The sequence below is a fragment of the Halichoeres trimaculatus genome, unplaced genomic scaffold (genome assembly GCF_033239565.1).
Source record: "Halichoeres trimaculatus isolate MK-OKI-2021-1 unplaced genomic scaffold, fHalTri1.1 fHalTri1_scaffold_13, whole genome shotgun sequence".
NCBI classification, from domain to species: Eukaryota; Metazoa; Chordata; class Actinopteri; order Labriformes; family Labridae; genus Halichoeres; species Halichoeres trimaculatus.
This window is the reverse complement of record NW_027437191.1, coordinates 30,346,081-30,356,475: the sequence shown is the minus strand read 5'-3', so window position 1 is coordinate 30,356,475 and position 10,395 is coordinate 30,346,081.

Genomic DNA, 10,395 nt, shown 5'->3' with positions numbered 1-10,395 from the left:
ATATGAGAAACAACCCCATGCCGTGATGCTTCCACCTCCAAACTTCACTGTTGGTGTAGTGTTTTTTGGCTGATGTGCAGTGCCATTTCTCCTCCAAACATGGTCTGTAGTATGACAGCCCAAAAGTTCAGTTTTGGTCTCATCTGACCAGACAACATTCTCCCAGTATTCTACAGGCTTGTCAAGATGCTGTTTAGCAAACTTTAAACCAGCTTCAACATGCCTTTTCTTGAGGAATGGAGTCTTGCGGGCTGAGCGTCCATAGAGGCCATGGCGGTGGGGTGCATTGCCTATTGTTTTCTCTGTAACAATTGTACCTGCAGCCTTCAAGTCTTTCTGGAGCACTTTCAGGGTGGTCCTTGGCTCGTTGAGTACTCTTCTGACTATCTTTCTGACTCCCTCGTCAGAAATCTTCAAGGAGCTCCTGTGCGTGGCCTGTTGATGGTAAGGTGGTGCTTCTTCCACTTGTGAATAATGGCCCCAACGGTGCTGACTGGAATATTCAGGTGCTTTGATATAAGTCTGTAACCAGTTCCATTCTGATGCTGAGCAACAATCAGGTTGTGAATGTCTTCAGAGAGCTCTTTGCCTTTACCCATCATGAGGTGTGTGGTATTTAACTGCTTGGTGAAAAAAACAACCTTTTTTATAGGACCATCAATTTGCTCTAGCCCAGCTGATGTTGGTTTGCACTAATTGGAAGTTCAAGTAATAATTACTGACAGATTTCAGGTGGTATGGTGCATTTCCTTGCCAAAGTATTCAGCCTTTCCATGGTGTGTTCAATACTTTTTTCCTGTGTTATCGTACTTAATTCACCATAATCATTATTTATGGACCTGAACGTTGTGATTTCTTTTCATGTGTGGATTATTTGAGTTAATACCAATGTCTGGTAGAAATTTTGTTTGAATTGCAGCTTTGAAAATAAATGTAATGAGAAAAAAGTTGACGAGTTCAATACTTATTTTCCCCACTGTATATATTTTCTCTGCTAATGAGACGTAATGTGTCCATACAACAGTTTCAAACCCCTCTGATCTGGATGGTTTGTGAAGCTGCTGCTCCCATTACAGCTTGATACTATGGGACAGCTGCTGCGGCTCCTGTGTGCCCCGCTGAGAGGGAGCCTATTTTAACAACCAGACCTATTGTCTTATCCCAAGAATGACCAGAGAATGTGGCAACTCCCCGGGTCACATGGCCTTTACTTTTGTGACTGTGGTTGTGTGTGAGGGCCAGTGTGTGTGTGTGTGTGTGTGTGTGTGTGTGTGTGAGCTGGTTATTGGGGTGAGGGGTGGGACAAGGCTGTGTCACCTCCGTTTGCATCACTATGGGAGCACATGCCATCAGAGCTAATTACCTGCCTGGAAAGACCAATTAAGACGTCCTTTAATGCCCCCCAAAAACAAGGGACATACAAGAGGCTTACAGTGAGTGTGTGTGTGGGTGTATGTGTGTGTGTGTGGTGAGGGGCTTTAACACTGACATTTGAAGTCAACTGCGGAGCTGTGTCTTTGTTTCAGGACGTCACACCACAAACACTCATAAAGAATCACTTTAAGAGTCAAAACACAAAGTCTTTAAAACTACTTTTTAAACTTTAATCTAAGGGATTAAAAATTTGGGGATTTAATTCTCAGTTTTAACATATTTTGTTATGTATGAAGGAAAAAGTTATCAATGTGAGGATTAAGTCATTTTAATGTGAAATTTATCTTGAACCATAGATTGTTAAATTAATGGACGTAGTCTTTCTGACATCATCCCTCTGTTTCTAAAACTGACTTTTGAAGCAGATTGGCTGGCGCAGCCATATTGAACTGGGGCAGACTTTGAGTCTCCACACTAACAGCTTTAAGGCCTATTTATCAGGGCTGGGAGAAAAAAATGAAAATCAGTATATCAAGATTTTTGTTTACAAATATCAAAATTAGGATTCTTTATTAAAAAAAAAAAAACTTTTTTTTTTCAAATTCAATTTTTTCAGTCTTTGTTTATAAACTGGATTAGAAAAAAGTTCCTACTTTTCTCCAGCAGAGGGCAAAGTATTTCTCTCTGACTCACATGGTGTGCATTTTATGGGGAAATTTGGCCCCTGATATAGTCTGTAGATATAATCATCATTTAACTATTTCACATGGTCTGGTGTTAGAAAAGCAAAACAATTTGTTTGTTGGAACTTAGAAAACATTGTATGGCACCATGTTGATAAAGAATGTGGCGTAATGCCCGTGCGGAGTAACAGCTCATTCATCTTTCATTTTTCTTTTACAAATTGCAGGTTTTTTTTTTTTTTTTTTTACGTCCTTTGGGTGCACTATTTTAATTTTTTATTTTATTTTAAATTAAATGTGTATATATTTTTATTTTTCTCTGTACAGAGTTCTTTATTATTATTATTATTATTATTAATAATAATAATAATGTTTTTTATTTATTTATTTATTTTTTTTCTAAAGCTCTGATTTTTTTTTTTTTAATATTATACAGTGTGTTTTTACAATAAGTGTACAGAGAGGGTTTGGTTAACCAGAGTCAAATTCCTTGTATCCTTGAGATACTTCGAGAATAAAGACAATTTTGATCCTGATTCTGAGCTTTTTATTTGCCTGAGTTTCTGAGACACAGTCCAACTTGAGCAGATGTTTACTCAAACTAATTTTTCATGAAAGCAGCAAAATTCAGAATTGAGATAATGAAGTCATAATTTTTCACTTTGGCTCTCATTCCATATTTTATGAGGGGAGGATTAAAAAAGCACCAAGCAGCCTTCACCTAAATGAGGAACGTGCAGGTTCTTGCTAAATTTACACTAAAGTATGTGTTCATGAAGAGTTGAACGCCAAATATTTGACACATCAGCACCAGGTTGTCATAATTATCCAGATTCATGCTCATGCACGTTTCTGCAACCTCTGTTTGTCCTCTGTTGTTGAGCAAAATTTCACAGGAGGATTTTTTCAAACTTTTCTAAAACTTTATTCTTGTAAAATTTTGAATCAAATTTTTTGAATTTGCAACTTTTTTTTCACTTATTTAAAACTTCATTCCCAATCTACAAAATCACTTTGAACCCAACCTGTGTTGCAAGCACAAATCTGATTGGTCCAACCTGCACCAGGCTAAATGAGAAGCAGAAATAAAGCTTTATATCTTTATTGTAAACAGACATTCTTAGCCTTTTTGATTATAATCAACAATAAAACAACTTCTGCACCTAGACCCCCTGATGAAAGTATTATGAGTTGTGAATGTACAGCCCTGCCCTCCAGAATAAATCCATTGTGTTCAGCTTCAATTCAGCCTTTTCCTCTGGACCTTCAGTGAAACCCAACACTTTGTTTGAGCCCTGCTTTCTTTATCTCTGGCTGACTGTAGGAGTGAAGCTGTCACAGCCCAGCTCCTGCAGCTCTCTGAGATCATTACGATAAGAAACGTTGAGCCGTTCATTGAGCAAACATGTTCACCAAGGCCAGAGGAAGAGGAGAACAATGGAGAAGGATTGGTGCAGAGAGGAGGTGTTACAGTCTGTCGTTACATTTACATTTACAGCTGTGATTGTTGCTTTACTTTAAATGAGCTCACTGCACTTCACAGCCATGACCTTATATGAGCAGACCAACCTAAAGGTGGCTTCAGCACGGTTCTCAAAAACAGATTTTTCCTGTGCAGTTATTCTGAATATAGAGCATTACAAGTCCTTTAAAGCTCCTGTGAAAATATTTGGTTTTGTGTCGATTTTGGCGCCCCCTATAGACCAAGGAGTAGCTCACATTTTTGAGTTTTGTCCTGTACATATGTAAGCAATTAAAATCCCCTGCTCCGTCTAAACAGTCAGAAGTATCATAACTTACTTGAGGAAATGTGAACAAAGGCTGTTTCTGCAGTATGCCGCTCATCACTTTATCTGTACTCACCCTGCCAGGGCGTCACTTGGGAAGTCATTTTGTCAAAGGTTTAATTTGCTTTTTCAGCTCATGGAAACATATCAGTGGTAAAATAAAATAAAATAAAATAAAACAAAATTTAAAAAATTATATTAATTCAACTAAATTTGATTAAATTAGATTAAATTTAATTAAATTTAATTAAATTTAAAAAAAAAAAACTTTTTTTAGCATTAGCTAACACATTATCTCAGTAGCATTAAAGATACATTAATGAGTTTTTGTATTGAGTCTGGCAACCGCCTCAGAAACATAAAACAAAAGAATTGAATGACTGAAGATTATGTGGACTAGGGATAGGCTGATTATTGGCGGGTTGATTATTGGCAGGTGGATTATTGGCGGGTGGATTATCGGTGCTGATATTTAGCATTTTGAGGCATATCGGCATCAGCCTTATTTTTTTAACTCAATAAGAAATAACATTCAAGAGTGTTAGTAGACACTATTTTGTCTCTAGCTTTGTCCCAACTACAGTACCATCTGACTGGTGACAGGCAGAGACATTTTTTTGGAAAAACTTGACTCACTGTTGAAAACTATTTAGTTTTTTAAATTGACATTTATCTTTATGAAACAGGTGCTTAGCCTGAGAGCTGTTCAATAAACATAAGTTTAAAGGCTTTAAAAAAAGTTAAGTGTTGGAGTTTGCATTATCCCAAATTTTGACGCCAATGTTTTCAAATTCACTGCAAATGAATATCAGTCCAAATATCGGTTATCGGCTTCCTAGACTACTGACAATCGGTATCAGTATCGGCACTGAAAAAAAACATATTTGGTCTTTCTTTTACATGAACTGCAGACCTGTGGGCCCAAAAATCCCCTTTTCAGTTGGCCAAAAATATGTCAAAACACTGGTCCTTGATCCTGTTAGCTTAACATTATTGACCTTGAGGTACTACGACTACCTTCTCCAACTTAATTTTTTTTCTCGACCAGCCAATCCAGTGTGCAGTTTCAATTCTTTCGTCCCGTTCTTTAGTTGGAGGATATGCCAACTTCAGAGAAACATTTCTTAAATAAGAGGTAAAAAATAAAGGATACCTGGCCGACTAATGCAGCCACAAAAGGTCAAATAACAGGGATCTGGGTAAAGAGCCCTGAGGAACACCCATATTAATTAACATGATTTTATAATGTAGCTCCTGTATCAACTCTGTTTTTATGCAGCAGTTTATTTTCTGTGTATGCTTTACTGACTGTACTCAAAAAAAAAAAAGAAAAAAAAAAAGAATTATGTTTCTATTTTAAGAAATGCTGAAATTACGTTATCATAGCCTGTCAGATAATAAAAAATAAATTATAATAAAAAAAAAAGGTTTATAGTTAGGAAAATGTATAGTGGAAAAAGTACATTTCATTCTCTTCTTCCTTTTTCTCTTTCTCAGGAGCAGATGAAGCCGCTCTGTGCCCGCCGGGGGAAGGATCATATTTGAACTTCACAGAGGAAACCATTCACGCTTCCATCTTCTGAAAACCAATCAGACCACATCACGCCTCCCTGGCTGCTGATGTCAGGACATGAAGAGGACACAGATGAGGTTAGCGGGGTGAAATACTGCTCCTGGATGTGTGGGTAAATAGATTTGAACCAGGTGGCCTGAGGCCAAATGGTCGCATTAACAGAATTATACATTTGGAGTGTTTACAGTGTGTAACCGTCTTACTCCATCTAAATCCCAATAAAGAGTCACATCTGTCATTGAGAAGGAGAGGAACATCAGCTATATTTATTAGCATGAGTTGGTGTTTTTCACTTTAGATGGATGAGAGTGTTACATGATTCACCAATTTGTTGTTAAAAACACACACCATCCATTATTAGTCCTTATATTTTTATTGGTTGTGAAGGTTTTGGCTTTATTTTGTAAATTTGTTAAGTTCTGCCATGTCGCTAAATATCACAAGCTGTATCTTTATCTTCTGAGCCAAAAAGGTGTTTCCTTAGCACTTCCAACACCTTCAAACTGTGTAAAATTGTCTACTTTAAGGCTAATTATCCTTTACCTTGTGCTGTTTTAATCAGACTTTGTATTAAAAGCCAATTAGCTGTAATGTTAGCTTGCTAACTAGCCAATATGGCTCAAGTCTACATACCAGACTTCTTTCTGAGACCAACAAAGCAGTAAATGTTTTGGCTTCTCCTCCACAGGTTCCTGCAGGTAAATTTTCCCAGTGTCATTATATTTTGCTCATAAAACCAAATGTTATTCCAAATTGTCGATACGTGTGCCAAGGCGTTAAAAACAGTAAAAACAACAAATAGACAATACATAACAAAAGAAGACCCCATAATAAATAGAAAAAGGTAAACAAAAAAAAAGAAAAAAAAAAAAAAGAAAAAACATGGATGTCTTGCTCAACTAGTATTAAAATCCAGTGCAAAGAGGTGTGTTTTTAAAAAGCACTTGAAGCTCTCAAGGGTCTGAGCTGTCCTGGTATATAGAGGCAGACTGTTCCAGAGAGTAGGGGCAGCTACGGCAAAAGCTCTGCCCCAACCCATAAAGACTTTTAAAAACCAACAGTGCAACTTCATATTGGATCCTATAGCTGACAGGGAGCCAGTGAAGGGAGGCCAGAACAGGTTTCATGTGGTCACGTCGTCTCACCCTGGTCAGCAGGCGTGCAGCTGCATTTTGAACCTGCTGGAGGCGCTGTAGAGATGACTGGTCATCACCGACATACAGAGAGTTACAGTAGTCCAGCCTAGATGTTATGAGCATATGTATAACTCTTTCAAGATCGTGAGAAGGTAGGTATGCCTTTACCTTACTCAGGAGTCTAAGCTGAAAGAAGCTTGTCTTTACAACAGAGCTAGACTGTTTCTCAAATTTGAAAGAGGTGTCAAAGATGACACCAAGGTTCCTGACTGAGGAACAGCAGGGAGATCCCAGATTACCGAAATCACTGTCAACACCATCCAGCAGATCATGTGAACCAAAAATGATGATATCAGTTTTCTTGTCATTCACACTTACGAAGTTGAACGCCATCCTTAATTTGACATCTTCTAGACAGGACAACAATGCATTCAAAGATTCATTGGTTTTAAAAGACAGATAGATTTGCAAGTCATCTGCATAGCAATGAAAAGAGACACCATGTTTTGTAAAGATGGATCCCAATGGGAGCATATATAAAGAAAACATTACAGGGCCCAGAATAGAGCCTTGAGGGACCCCACAGACTAGAGAGGCCTCTGATGAAGCATGTTGACCAAGGTGAACAGAGAAGGTCCTCTCAGACAAATAAGATTTAAACCATTTCAGGACATCATCTTTAATGCCCGCACACAGCTCGAGGCATCAACAGTTAAGAAAAGATCATTAAGACCTCTTTAAAGTGCTGTTTCAGTGCTGTGGAGGGGTTTTAAATCCAGACTGAAATTTCTCAGAAATGCTGTTTAAGTCTAGGTATGACTGTAGCTGGTTAAGGACCACTCTCTCTAGAACCTTGGACAGAAAGGGAAGCTCTGAGACTGGCCTAAAGTTGGAGAGAACAGAAGGATCTAGGCTAAACTTAGGTATTTGAGGTATTTGAGTGTAGCTATTAACCGGTTGATATTATTCATTAATTCTGTGACATATTAGCTTTTGTGTATCATGTATTATTGTTTTATATCTCTAAGAGCTGTAAACATATGCCTACAAACTATCTTTAATCTGATTTATGAAGGAGCAAGATTTATTAGCATGCTAATTTTAGCAGCTAGCTCCAATCAAAGCTGTGCCTCGATTCAGTCTCACAGAGCAGTTAGCCACCATAACTGTCAACAGGTGTAGACTTAATTTTATTATGCAGTTACATAACTAAGATAAACATTTATTTAGCAGTTTTAAGTGTTTTAATTAGCATCAAATTGCTCTTCAGTCCAATTAGCCAAAACGCTAGCATTAGATTTTATTATCAGAGGAGTCAACACAGTTATTACAGTGATTACAGATTTAGAAAATTACCACTTTGTGAGTCTGTGATTAGAAAAGTATGATTGATACCAGGGCTAGATGAGAGCATAGCTGTGATTTTTTTCATGTTTATTTATCATTAAATTGTGTCTGAACACCCAAGAGGCAGCACACTAAGATAAAAAAAAAAATCAATCTAATACCTGTGAAATTTGGTTTCCATTCAGCAAATTGTCTGTATGATAAAAACACAGTGATGAAGTGTTTTTTAAAATGAGGGAAATAATAGGTTAGCTTTGACACTAAGCTGTTTGCACTGTTTCAGGAATCCAATCAAAACCAGAAAATGAGACAGAAAATCACTTCATATTTACTCAATTGGAGTTAAAAAAAAAAATTAAGAGTTATTTGTCTGGTTGTATTATGATCTAATGAATGATTCAGTTTCCCCTGTGAGAATAATGAAAACCCCTTCAATAGATCGATTGAAATGAAATTGAGTTGACCCCCAGGCTGAGGTCAGGAGACCCAAATGTGGCTTCGGCCAAACTTAACCCCTGCCTGGACCTCTGCGTGTCCTCTGCCCGCTCTGACAGCAGCCGTCGTTTCTAGGGGGAAGGGACAGAGCAGCTCGTGTCCCCTGACAGCTCACTCGAGGGTGACGGTTTGGAAAAGTCCACTTTGACCTTTGACGTCGGAGCTGCAGGAGCGGAGAGTCAGTGCCTCCCCCCTCTCCTCCTTAGTCTTCGCTCAGAGGCCCGTCTCTGGCTGAGTGACCCCTTCAGATGACCCCGAGACGCTGTCTGTGTCAGTCATGTTTCTGCTGTTGGAGCTGGGAGGTGTGTGGCTAAACACTGACATCAGGTGAAACACAATACAGAGAGAAGTTTGTCTGATGTCTCTCTGCAAAAACTGAAATCTTATCAAGTATTTTTATCTTATTTTCAGTAGGAAATGTCTTTTTAGACTTAATATGAGCCACATCCACCTGACCAGTTCAGAAAAATGACTTATTTCAAATTATCTAAAGACGAAAAATGAGCTCTGAATTACTTGTTACAAGAATTCAGACCTCATTTTTTTCTCTGAACAACTTGAAACAAAACTTATATCAAGTGTATTTAGACAATTTTTACTTAAAATAAGACAAAACACTTCATAAGACTTAAATTTTTGCTTTAATAAATCAATCCCGGTCAATAAAATTTGGCTTTTATGTGCAAAAAAAAATGAAAGAAAAAAAAGCTTTAATGTCAAATTGAAAACAGATTTCTACAAAGTAATGTCAATGAAACAAAAATATATCTTTTTTTTTTTTTAAACAAAAATAACTGTTTAATGCACCTTTGGCTGTTGAGTCCGGCCACAGATCCTCTCTAGGTTTGACGTCTTGAGTTTGACTCGGCCGCTCCAGAACATTTACCTGGCTCTTTTAAAGCCATTCCTGCACCTACATTGTGAAACAGGCTGCCCCCAGACATCCGCACCATCACTGACTTTGGTCTTTTTAAATCTAAACTAAAAACTCACTTTTTGAGAATGGCTTTTAACCCTGACTAAGGCTTCTAGGTCTTATGCTTTTGTTAGTTAGTTTTGTTCTGTTTTATCTCTTCTGAATGGCTTTTATGCACCTTGCTGCTGTCACACCTCCCGTTGCATTTTTATGTATCTTTTTCTTTTATGTATTTTTCTTACGGTATTGTTTTGTGTTGCTTTTATCCATGGTGTTCTTATTTATTTTCTGAAACTGCTGTAAAGCACTTTGGGGGCCTTTTGGGTTTCTGTATAGGGCTTTAGAAATAAACGTTGATTGATTCCCTTTGCAGTTCTTGCAGTATATGCTTCAGATCACCATCCTGCTCCTCCTAAGCTGTACCTCTCTTGCATCTTGGTCTCACTGGACCAAAGAACCTTCTTCCACTTGACCATGGAGTCTTCCACATGCTTTTCAGTGAGAGCTAGTAGAGATCCAATGTGATCTGAAGTTGCTAAATGAATTGGTTGTGAAGCTTGTATCTCATTCAGAGTAGTTGCACAGGTCTTGGTGGCTTCTTTCCTTAGTCTCCTACTTGCACGATCACCCAGTTTACAAGCAAGGTCTGTTCAAGGCAGATTCACACATGTGCCATATTACTTCAATTTTTGGATGATTGACTTCACTGAACTTCAGGGGATGGGGATATGAGTTATACTTTTGTTTTGTTTCTTTTTGTTTTGGATTGTTCATTTGCCTTGAAATCTATGAAATGAGACCTTAAAAAATTCTGAGGGGTAACAAGATGATCTGAAAGTTAGAGTCACAAAAACTTTATAATTTTTTTATACACTTTTGTTTGCTTTGTATTTTCATTGTTTTAAACACACCCACAAACTTTTTCTTTTCAAATATCCATCCATCAGGAACAACAACTGACTTTTTGGAGCTTGTCCTTTCATTTATACATGAGGAACATGCTCAAGGAAGGCGAGACTACAACAAAAGACACATAGCGCCCCCCAAAGCCAAAACACACAAACAGCAGAAGCAGTACACACTG